The following is a 12,883-nucleotide window of genomic DNA, read 5'->3' on the forward strand; positions in this document are numbered from 1 at the left end:
GAGAGAGGTAAAGCAAATATGACAGAGCGTTAACGAGTATTGAATTGAGGGGGTGGGGGGACAGGCTTAGTAGTACTATGCCTCAACTTTTTCTTAGGTTTGAAATTTTGTAATAAAATGGAGAACAGAGTGATTTATTTCATTTTTTTCCTTTTGTTGTTCCCTGCCACCACGCTAGATAGTTCAGCACCTTATAGATGGACAGGGGTGACATGAACACAGAGCCACCTTCTCTGGGGCACTGGACCTCATCTCTCCGCACAGCGAGCCATCCACGCCTGCATGAACTGGTAGCCTGCAGCCTTCTGAGCACAGGGCTGCTAGAGCATGCACCACCCTCCTTGCCATCTAGTCATTGTCTGTCTTCCATATATACCAGGGAGTTCCTAGAGGACAGAGACTATATCCCTCCACTCGTGGGTCCCCTGAACACAGAGCCTGGCACAGTGTAATGATCAAGAAATCTCAACTAAGGGATGTCTGGGTGGCTCAGTCGTTAAATGTCTGCCTTAGGCTCAGGTCATGATCCCGCATCAGGCTCCCTGCTCAGCTAGAAGCCTGCTTCTCCCTCTCCCACTCCCCCTGCCTGTGATCCCTCTCTTGCTGTGTGTTTCTCTGTCAAATAAATAAATAAAATATTTTAAAATTTAAAAAAAATCTCAACTAAATGAAAGATTGGATGGATGCATGGATGCATGGATGGATGGATGGCGGATGAACAAAAAAGCAGACGAAGGACTGGGCAGGTCTTCTAGCACTCAGGCCCTGCCGCTCCAGCCCACCTTCTATGGCACTGCCAGGTGAGTCAGCGGAGGCAAAGATCAGACAGAGGCACTCCCTGCACAACACACCCCAATGGCTTCTTGCACCCAATGACTGAAGCAGCCTGACTCTCCCACTATAACCCCTACGTGATCCAGTCACATTTGACTGCTTGCACTCCCTGGAAAAACTCTATGCCTTTCCTTTCAGTGTTTCCTGTGCTAAAATACCCTTCTGTCCTGCCCACTCTCTCACATCTCAAAACTTTCTTAAAAATTTATTTCAATCTTTCAGATTAAAATCTTTCAGATGCCAACAAACAGATGGGACCTTTCCCCACTCTGGAAATCAATTTGATTATGTAACGGTATATTCTCTTAAAATTTTATTCTGCCAGCTAAGGACAGAATTCTTCAAGAGTAATTAAAATCTATGTCTTGGGAAAATATATTCACAAGCTTGGATACCTGGGTTTTCTAGGCATCTCGAACTACAGCCATGAAAGAAGTACCTACCCTCATCAAACTCCTAAAAAGACAGACTTACATTTCTTTCCAACCGAACTATCTAAAGCACTTAAACTCCTTTCCTAGACCTTGGTAAGTCTTAAAGATTCCATAAATCAAATTATCTAAAATATGAACACGTTACAAAAGTAATCAGGCTCTTTTTTTTTTAAGATAGATTTATTTATTTATTTATTTATTTATTTATTTATTTATTTGAGAGAGAGAGATTGTGAGCAAGGAGGAGGGGCAGAGGGAGAGGAAGAGAAAGAGAATCTCAAGCAGACTCCCTGCTGAGCGCAGAGCCTGACCCGGGGCTCCATCTCATGACCCTGAGATCAGGACCTGAACCAAAACTAAGAGTCAGATTCTTGACTGACTCAGCCATGCAGGCTTCCCCAAAAGCAATCAGATTCTTTTTTTTTTTTAAGATTTTATTTATTTATTTGACAGAGAGATCACAGGTAGGCAGAGAGGCAGGCAGAGAGAGAGGGGGAAGCAGGCTTCCTGCTGAGTAGAGAGTCCGATGCGGGGCTTGATCCCAGGACCCTGAGATCATGACCTGAGCTGAAAGCAGAGGCTTAACCCACTGAACCACCCAGGTGCCCCAGCAATCAGATTCTTAGACACATTTCAAATTATCCAAATCTATTATCATTCAACTCTTTACATATTTCAAAATAACCCACAAGTTTGATATCAAATTCTCTTAAAGGTTTTAAATTACTATCACAAGTATATTATTTCAGACTCTCTAACATGACATTCTCCTACAAATTTCAAATTCCTTAAGAAAGAATACAGACCAAAAAAAAAAAGAAAGAAAGAAAAGAAACAACACATATGAATTACTACAATGATTTCCAAAATATTTTTTTTTAAGATTTTATCTATTATTTGAGAGAGAGAATGAGAGGAGAGAGCACGAGAGGGGAGACGTCAGAGGGAGAAGCAGACCCCCCGCCGAGCAGGGAGCCCCATGTGGGACTAGATCCTGGGACTCTAGGATCATGACCTGAGCCGAAGGCAGCTGCTTAACCAACTGAGCCACCCAGGTGCCCCATGATTTCCAAAATATTTTTAAACCTAACACAAAGTAGTACTATCATGATTTTGCTGTACTTTTTTTTTTTTTAATCTCTGCTCGTTTCTACACCTTCAGAGCAGTGTATCTATACTTAACCACATTAAGGAGATGAGAATAACAATTTCAGTTTGCCTGGGACTACTCGGTCCAAAGCTGGGTGCTCAGATGGGTTACAGATTCCAGTGATAGAGATTCTGAATTATGTCAAAACAGCGGGGTCTGTTCAGGGGCAATCCTCCCTGAGCCCCATAAAGACAAGATGAGGCTTTTCTTAGAGTCTTACAGTAATGGAACACCTTAAGACCATGTCTTTTCCTTGTAAATCAGTGCCTCACATTTTTTTTTAAAGATTTATTTATTTGAGAGAAAGCACATGCACACACAAGTTGGTTGGAGGGGGGTGGTGGTAGGGGCAGAGGGAGAGGGAGAATAGGCTCCCCTCCGGGAAAGAAGCCAGATGTGGGACTCTGTCTCGGGCCCCTGAGATCATGACCTGAGCCGAAAACAGATGCTTAACCAACTGAGCCACCCAGGCGCCCCTGGGCCTCACATTTTAAAGGTAACCTCTTAGACAACTTACAACTGCCTGATTTGAAAAAAGATCATGTATCCCTTTGCAATCTAATGGCATTCATCAAGGTTTGTTTGTTTGTTTTTCTGGATAACAACCATTACCATTTTAATGCATTTCTTTTTAGTCGGTCTTTGTGTGTCTGTATATACATTTCACAAAATTAGTATCACACTATACATAGTGAATTTTTTCCCCTTGAATTTTTCCCAGTGTTTTATTATAAAAAATTTTCAACACACAGAATAAATAGAAATTTAATAATTAATTAATTAAAAATTTCAAACATACAGGAAAGTTGAAAAACTGTACATCACCTAGGTTCTACAATTAACATTTTGTGATATTTGCTTTATCACATATCTGTCCTTTTACCCATTCCTCTACCCATCCACCAATCTGTCTTATGCATCTCAAAGTAAGTTGCAGACATCAGTACACTTGGCATTTCAGCATGCACAACATTAACTAGAGTTCAATACTTGTTCCTAGTGTTTCTAGAAAAAGTTCACAGTTAAACATAGAGATTTTGAATGTGCCATTAGGTGAGTTCTAACAAACGTATCTACTTATGCAACCTAAATCCCTGTAAGATATAAAACATTACCATCTCTCTAGAAAGTTCCCTCATGCCTAGGGTTGCCAGATTTAGAAGGAAAAAAAATAGGGTGCTTTGTCAAATTTGAATTTCAGATAATGAATGGATAATTTTTTAGTGTATGCCCCAGCTACTACATGGGAAATACTTATCCTAAAAAAGTATTCATTGTTTATCTGACATTCAAATATAGCTGGGCATCCTGTAGCTTGTGTAGCAATTCTACTCACAACACTTGTCAGTCAGTCCTGGTTCCCCATCCTCGTGGTGCAACCATTGTTCTGATTTTTTTTTTAAGCCCCCATAATTAGTTTTACCTGCTATTCACCTATCCAACTTTATAAATTAGAATGATAAAGTATGCACTCTTTTGTACAAGGCTTCCTTCACCAACATATCGTTTTTGAGATTCGGTCATGCTTTTGTGTCCAACAATAGTTTGTACCATTCTATAAATACACCACTGTTTATCCATTCTCCTATTGCTGTATACCTGGACTGTTTCTAGTTTGGGGCCGTTATAAATAAAACTTCTATGAACATTTTTATACAAGGGTCTTTTTGGGACTTACGTCTTTCAATTTTCTTGGGAACAACAACAAAAAAAAACACCTAAGAATGGAATAGTTGGGCTAAAAAATATGCGTATGTTTAGTTTCCTAAGAAACTTTTTCCAAAGTAGCTACATAATTTTACATTCCCACCAACAATGTGTGAAAGTTCTGGCTGTTTCAAATCCTTGCCAATATTTGATATTGTTAGTATGCTCACCTTTAGCTGTTCTGGTACGTATACATTGGTTTTTCATTGTGGTTTTAATCTGTATTTCCCTAATGAATAAGGATGGTCAGCACTTTTTCATGTCCTTATTGGCTACTCATACATACCTTAATTTGTGAAGTGTCTATTGAAATGCTTTGCCTAATTTTAAAAATTGAGTTCTTTTTACTATTAAGAAGTTCTTTACATGTTCTGAATATCAATTCTTTGTCAGATGTATGTCTTGTAAAATATATTTCCCTGTTCATGTCTTACCTTCTCATTTCCTTAACAGCATGTTTAATAAAAAGAAGTTTTTAATTTTCATTATATTTCATTTATCATATATTTTTGTGGTTATTATTTTCTGTATCCTAAGAAGCCTTCATCTATTTCCAAGTCACAAAGACATTCTCCTCTTTTTTTTTTTTTCTAGAGGCAGTACAATTTTCGCTTTTATGCTTAGATCTACAATCCCTCTTGAATTAATTTTTATGTATGGTGTGAGGTGGGGTAGGAGTACACTTTTTTCTATAGAGATCCCCAGCTTTTTCAGTATTATTCCTTAAAAGACTCCTTTTCCCATTTAATTGCTTTGGCATCTTGTCAAGAATCAAATGGCCATGTAAGTGTGCATGATTTCTGGAATCTCTATGTCCCATTGACTTATTTCTTAGTCCTTATGCCAGCACCAACCAACAGTTTTGATTGCTGTAGCTTTGGAAAATGTCTTGAAGTCCAAGAGTATAAGCTCCCCAAGTTTATTCTTTCCCAAGATTGCTTTGGATATTCTGGGTCCTTGGAGTTTTCATATAAATTTTAGAATCAACTTGTCAATTCCTATAAAGAAGCCTACTTGGATTTGGAATGAGAAATATTCTGCAAATGTTTTTATATTTTACTTCCTTTACAATGACTACTATTCTCTACCCATGTTATTGACAAGCACTTACACAAAATTCTATACTTCTCATCACATCTTTCTGTTGCTCATAAATGAAAATGACTGCTAAGTCTCTGATTCTTTTGACTCATCTTGTGCAATTTCCCCCAGTATTATTGCTGTTCCATCATTTATATCCCTTCCCTCTCTTTCTTCATATCTCAATGCTCCCTTTTTAAAATAAAAATTAAACAATTATTCTCGGATGTAATGATTCCCTGCTCTGGCTTCACGTAAGAGAAAGAACCCTCATCGATGTGTTCAGAACTTCTAACTTCTTTACCAAGCTTACCACCTGGTTCTCTCTGTCCTAGGCTCTGCCACAAACTGTGATTTCAGGCCAGTGATTCACTTGATCAGTTTACTTACTGTTAAGGGAAAAGATTATTAGACTAAATCAGTGTTGTGGTTTAGTTGTTGTGCTTGTGGTAGTTTTATTTTTGTTTTGTTAATACTAAAACCCCCTTAAGAAACTGATGAAATTTATGAATTCTCTTTCCAGGGAAAGAGACATAAACACATAAACATTTTGCAAATTATTTCTGAGTGTTTATAAACTTCCTAGAACTTATCCTAGCACTTCAGCTTAACAATCCCTGGACTGAATGCCTTTAAAAAATTTTTTTATTTTTGGTAATAACTCTTTTTTGTTCTAATTTGAATCTGTCTTAGAAATAGAGGAAAAGCAGCAATTTCCATCCTTGCTAAGAACATGCGTCCGAGAAGAATAGTGCTGACATCCCACAGGTATACTCTGGTGATTGGGATTCTGGGAAGTTCCTCTGCCTAGAAGGTAAGCGATAAAGGCAAGAAATCCCAATACATCTGTTTCTGCCTCGCAGAAAGCAAAGCTAATCATCTATAGAATTTGATGGAACTCTCTGCTTAAGTAGTATTTCTCTGTCTTTCAATGTGCTCCATAAAATGTGACCAATATGCTCAACAACTTAGAACTCTTCTGCTAAATTTAGTTGGAAATGCTGTATTGAATTTAAAAATATATGTTGCAAATAAAATATTTTAATGTCATAACAACAGTTAAAGATTAGGTAAAGTGGAAATTGTATTGAAGACATCATTATGAACTCCTATTTTTAAAAAGTATAATAGTTTCCCCCTTATCCACAGGGATATATTCCAAGACCCCCAGTGGATGCCTGAAACCAAGGATAGTACCAAACCCTATGTATCTATTTTTTCCTCTATATACATACTTATGATAAAGTTTAACTTATAAATTTGTTAGAGTAAGAGATTAACAACAATAGCTAAATAAAAATAGAACAATTACAACAATATGCTGTAATAAAAGTTTTGAAAATATTTATTGTACTCACTCTTCTTCTTCTTGTGTGGATGTGAAACGATAAAATGCCTGTTTGATGAAATGAAATGAGGGAAATGACATAGGCATTGAGAAAAAATGTCGAGCTACTATTGGGCGCCTGGTGCCTCAGGCAGTTAAGCATCTGCCATCAGTTCAGGTCATGATCCTGGGATGGAGTCCCACATTGCATCAAGCTCACTTCTCAATGGGGAGTCTGCTTCTCCCTATCCCTCTGTCCCTCCACTCCACCACCACACTCTCACTCTCTCTCTCTCTCTCTGTCTGTCTCAAATAAATAAAATCTTTTTAGAAAAAAAATATCAGGCTACTATGGCCCTTCTGACCATATTTCAGAAGAAGGATTATCTGTTTCTGGACCACAGTCCCTGAATGGGGTCTCTAATATATCACTGAAATAACCAACGTTTGGTGAAAGGTAGCTGATTCCATCTTTGTTGCCTAAAATACTTTATTTCCAGGTACTGAGATGCTTCAGACCATTTGGGGCAACACTGAGGAGACAAGAGCAGGTTTAAAGGATCTTTCGCTGGCTGAGATACTACAGTTTGAATAAAAAGGAAATAACCATTACATTTCACTGGAACAAATCTGAGAAAAATCATGAACCTATATGATACTCCAGAAGGAGAAAAACAGGAAGTCCCCTAGGAGAAAATTTCAACTCATGAAAGTGACCTTTATAGTGATGGTTGTGTTATTCTCTTTCTTATCACCTTGGCATTCATATTAATTGTATTGCACTGACATTGTTTATTATGTCAAGAAATTGTTAAATGCATTTATTTGTTTAAAAAGATAAACTTGGGTGCCTGGGTGGCTCGGTCGTTAAGTGTCTGCCCTGGGCTCAGGTCATGATCCCAGGGTCCTGGGATGGAGCCCCACATCAGGCTCCCTGCTCAGCGGAAAGCCTGCTTCTCCTTCTCCCTCTCCCTCCACCCCCGCTTGTGTTCCCTCTCTCGCTGTCTCTCTCTCTGTCAAATAAATGGATAAAAATCTTTAAAAAAAAAATAAAATAGAAAGATCAAACTTGGAGTGCCTGGTTGTTTCGGTCAGTGGAGCACACAACTCTTGACTTCAGGGTCGTGAGTTTGAACCCCATGTTGGGTGTAGAGAATACTTGAAATTTTTTTAATTTAATAAAATAAATAAAAAGCTCAAACTTTATAGTTAGAAGGGTAACTGACCCCAGTGATCGTAGGAGAGATACCTACAAATGACTTCAAAGTGAGAGTTGATAAAGGAAAGATATATTAGAAGGGTGTGGAATCCAATCCAGCAGTAGAGTAATTAGCTACAATCTGGAGGCAGGGTTCATTACCTCATCAACTCAGATCAGGAGTACAGAAGCTATGAAAGAGATTCTGTCAGAAAGTGGGCACAGTCCCAGTTTCATGGGAAAAACTCTGGCCTGAAAAGGCCTATTACAAATAAGAAGGATTTCAGTTTAGGGGCGCCTGGGTGGCTCAGTGGGTTAAAGCCTCTGCCTTCGGCTCAGGTCATGATCTCAGGGTCCTGGGATCGAGCCCCGCATCGGGCTCTCTGCTCAGCGGGGAGCCTACTTCCCTTCCCCTCTCTCTGCCTGCCTCTCTGCCTACTTGTGATCTCTGTCAAATAAATAAATAAAATCTTAAAAAAAAAAAAAAGAAGGATTTCAGTTTAAATATCAGTTTGCTATTGCAACACTGAGAAACACCCAAACTTAGTGACTAAAATGATCTCTTATTATTTCTCTTCATTCTGTGGGTCAATTGAACAGCTCTTCTGGTCTGGTCTGGTTCCAGCTGGTGCTAATGGTCAGGCTGGATGGTCAAGGTCAGGTGGTTGAAAGGTTACTCCATATGGTCTCTCATTCTCCACTAGATTAGCCTGGGCTTCCTACTTGGGAGTCTAAGATTCCAAACACAGTAAGAGAGAGCAAACCACAGTGTGTTACTTATGCTATTGTCCCATTGGTCAAAGCAATTCCAATGACCATGCTCAGAGTAAGAATGAGAGAGGATTACTCAAGAAGGTATGAAGAAATCAGGATACGAACCATTACTGCAATAACCTCCTAGCATTTGTTAACAATTAGATTTGCAAGTGTTGCTTAAATGCTTAAAAATGCTTTGCTTGTCAAATTTATAAGTCTACTTGGTTAGCATTAGAAATGTTTAAGAGAAGCAGACACATAAAATTTGTAATATGGTTTGAAATGTCTAAGGAAATATAATTAATCAAGTTTTGAGTACTGTTAAAGGTTTAAAGACAATTTAATCTTAAATTTATGAGTTAACTGCACATGAATCAAAGAACAAGCAAAAGTGATTGTTCTTATTTTAAGGGAACATTACTAAATTAATACATGTACTAGCAAGATTTCAAAGTTTAATTTAAAAGCTTGAGGAAAAACTGGGACTTAAATTTCATAACTCAGTTTAAGTGAGTAATAATTAAGACACCTGTATTATAAATAATTTTCCTGCACACAAAAATCTCTCTCAGGCTTATTAGACCTCAGCAAACACATTTATTCAACAGTTCATTCAAAATATATTTGTTGATCATCTGCTCTAAGATAGGTGCTTTCTAGACACAGGCAGAAAATGACTCCCAGGCCCTCCTTCTTTCATTGAGATTATACACTAGCAGAAAATACAGGGAGATAATAGAGAGAGAAATACCAGTCAATCAGAGACTATTTCCTTATCTTCTGACTCTCTCTCATCTTCTTCAAGGCAAAAACCACTCTCTCCATTCCGTCATCATCCAGTAAGAGAAGCAGGGGTGTTTTCTCTCTTCTCCAGCCATCCAAGATGCCAAAAGGAAAGAAGGAGAAGGGGAAGAAGGGGGCCCCATTTCCTGATGTTGTGAAGAAGCAGGGGCCAGGGAGGTGGTCAGTGTCCTGTTTGAGAAAAGACCCAAGAATTTTGGCATCAGACAGGACATGCAGCCCAAAAGGGACCTCACCCACTTTGTAAAATGCCCCCACTACATCCGGCTGCAGCGGCAAAGGGCTATTCTCTATAAACGTCTAAAATGTCCCAGGATTAATCAGTTCATTCAGGCCTTGGCCTGCCAAACAGCTACTCAGCTGCCTAAGCAGACCCACAGATACCAAAGGCAAAGCAAGAGAAGAAGCAGAGATTGTTGGCCCTAGCTGAGTAGAAAGCTACCAGCAAAGAAGTTGTCCCCCCTAAGAGGCCACCTGTCCTTAAAGCCTTAAAGGGTTACTACTCTCACCACCTTGGTGGAAAACAAGAAGGCTCAGCTGGTAGTGATTGCACATGATGTGAATCCCATTAAGCTGCTTGTCTTCCTGCCTGCCCTGCGTCATAAGATGGGGCTTCCCTACTGCATTATCAGGGGGAAGGTCAAGCCAGGGCTTCTGGTCGACAGGAAGAACTGCACTACTGTCACCTTCACACGGGTTAACTCAGAAGACAAAGGAGCTCTGGCTAAGTTGGTGGAAGCCATCAGGACCAATTACAATGACAGATTCGATGAGATCTGCTGCCGCTGGGGAGGCAATGGTCCTAGGTCTGAAGCTGATGGCTTGCATCGCCAAGCTGGAAAATGCAAAGGCTAAAGAACTGGCCACCAGACTGGGCTGAGTGGACGCATCGCCAAGCTGGAAAATGCAAAGGCTAAAGAACTGGCCACCAGACTGGGCTGAGTGGACGCATCGCCAAGCTGGAAAATGCAAAGGCTAAAGAACTGGCCACCAGACTGGGCTGAGTGGACATTGTTGAATTTTCTGTACATAAAAGTAATAAAAAGTTCTGTTTCAGCCAGTAGAGGGGTGGAGGGGAAGCAGGGGCTTCTTCTCTTTTTTCCATAAACAAAGACACCACCAAGTCCTTCAGTTGCTGCCTGACACCCTCCTACCACTCCTTTCACAATCAGTCAATGAATCCACAAATGCCTACTGAGCATCTCCTACTTCCTCAGAATGAGGCTCTATCTGGGCAGAGAAGAAGTGAAGAGAGAAAAGTAAGAGCCCAGAGAACAAATAACAGATGAACAAAGCAACCCAGTGATGCACTCAGGAAGTATTTATTTAACACATCACACCCTGCAATGCACTCGAGGGTAAGAGGAACACAGTGGTGAGGAAGCCAGGAGCTTTGCTGGAAGGATGGTTCCGTCTTGCAGGCAAGATTCTATTCAATTGAAGACACCCACTTTTTTTTTACATTTTATAAAATTTTTAATATTTACTTATATATGTATTTTATTTAAATAATCTCTATACCCAACGTGGGGCTCAAGCTCATGATCCCAAGAACAAGAGTCCCACACTCCTCTGACTGAGTCAGCCAGGTCCCCTACATCTTATAATCTTTCAAATTGCACTTTATCTTTTGCTGGTGATGCTTTCCCCTGGCTGAAATGCAGTAACCATAGCACAGAGCAGTCACGTCCTGAGAGCTGTGGCAGAGCCTAGGGCAATCAGAATAGGGGACAAGTCAGGCTGCAACATTAAAGTTGCCTGGGAAACACTAAAAAAAAAAAAAAAAGCCTCGATTCCAGCCCAGACCAACTAAATCAATATTGGAGAGGGTGCGGCGGGCATTGATAGTTTTTAAAGCACCTCATGTAGCAAGGGAAACCAAAGCAAAAGTGAACTATTGGGACTTCATCAAAATAAAAACTTCTGCACAGCAAACGAAACAATCAACGAAACTGAAAGGCAGCCTATGGAATGGGAGAAGATATTTGCAAATGACATATCAGATATACGGCTAGTATCCAAAATCTATAAAGAACTTATCAAAGTCTACACCCAAAAAATTAAAAATCCAGTCAAGAAATGGGCAGAAAACATGAACAGGCATTTCTCCAAAGAAGACATACAGATTGCCAACAGACACATGAAAAAATGCCTAACATCATTCAGCATCAGGGAAATGCAAATCGAAGCCACAATGAGATGCCAACTCATGCCAGTCAGAATGGCTAAAATTAACAAGTCAAGAAACAACAGATATTGGCAAGGATGTGAAGAAAGGGGAACCGTCTTGCATCGTTGGTGGGAATGCAAGCTGGTGCAGCCACTCTGGAAAACAGTATGGAGGTTCCTCAAAAAGTTAAAAATAGAGCTAACCTATAACCCAGCAATTGCACTTCTAGGTATTTACCCAAGGGATACAAACATAGTGATTTGAAGGGGCACATGCATCCCAATTTTTATAGCAGCAATGTCCACAAGAGCCAAAATATGGAAAGAGCCCAGATGTCCATCAGCAGATGAATGAATAAAGATGTGGTTCATATACACAATGGAATATTACTCAGCCATCAAAAAGAGTGAAATCTTGCCATTCGCAACAACATGAATGGAACTAGAGTGTATTATGCTGAGTGAAATCAGTCGGAGAAAGATGAACACCATATGATCTCACTTGTATGGAATTTAAGAAACAAAATTGATGAACATCAGGGAGGAAAAATAAAACAAGATGAAAGTTAAGAGGGAGCCAAATCATAAAAGACTCTTAATCATAGGAGACAAACAGAGGGTTGCTGGAGGGGCAGTGGGTGAGGGGATGGGGTAACTGGATGATAGGCATTAAGGAAGGCACGTGATGTTGTATACAAGTGATGAATCACTAAATTTTACCCCTGAAACTAATAATACACTCTATGTTAACTAATTTGAATTTAAAGTTAAAGATAAATAAATAAACAAAGCATCTCCTGTGATTCTCACATGTAGCTGGTGTTGAAAACCAGGGTGGCAAGTTCAAACCAGGATATATATACACATTTCGAAGGGCATGCCTCCATGGAAGCTTTGGGGCAACGGTTAGCAAACTAGAGCCTGCAGCCCAAATCTGGCCTGCTTTTTACCACCCCAGGGACTGAGATGAATTTTACGTTTTTAAATAATGGGGAAGGGGAATATCAAAAAAGGAGTAATTTGGGGGGACATGTAAAAATTATATGGAATTCAAATGTAAGTGTCCATAAATAACATTTTACTGGAACACAGTGACCCTTAGTTTACATATTGCCTACAGCAGCTTTTGTGCTCCAATGTCAAAGTGAAACAGCTGGACAGAGGCCATATGGCAAAGTCTAAAATATTCACTATCTGGCCCTTTACAGAAAAGGTTTGATGACCCCAGCTTGAAGGAAATGGATTTCTGGAAACTCGACAGCTCTGTGTCCTCTCCCAAGAACTTACCTGCCTAGGAAGATGCCAGATGTCAAGGGGTCACATATGGGAGGCTCCTTTCTCACCTCTTTTTCACATTTGCCCTTCTCCCACTTCTAAAAGAAGACCTCTCCCCAGCCCTAAGAGTGTAAAAACCTCCTAAGCACTAA

At 39.8% G+C, this 12,883-nt stretch overlaps 1 pseudogene across 1 annotated transcript; it reads left to right on the plus strand.

The window, feature by feature from the left end:
- The first annotated feature begins 9,369 nt into the window (after positions 1–9,369).
- On the plus strand, positions 9,370–10,167 carry LOC308347969 (large ribosomal subunit protein eL8-like; annotated as a pseudogene). Its single transcript has one exon. The product of its transcript is annotated as a large ribosomal subunit protein eL8-like (transcript).
- Positions 10,168–12,883: the final 2,716 nt, after the last annotated feature.

The sequence above is a fragment of the Martes martes genome (genome assembly GCF_963455335.1).
Source record: "Martes martes genome assembly, chromosome: 8".
Lineage (NCBI taxonomy): Eukaryota > Metazoa > Chordata > Mammalia > Carnivora > Mustelidae > Martes > Martes martes.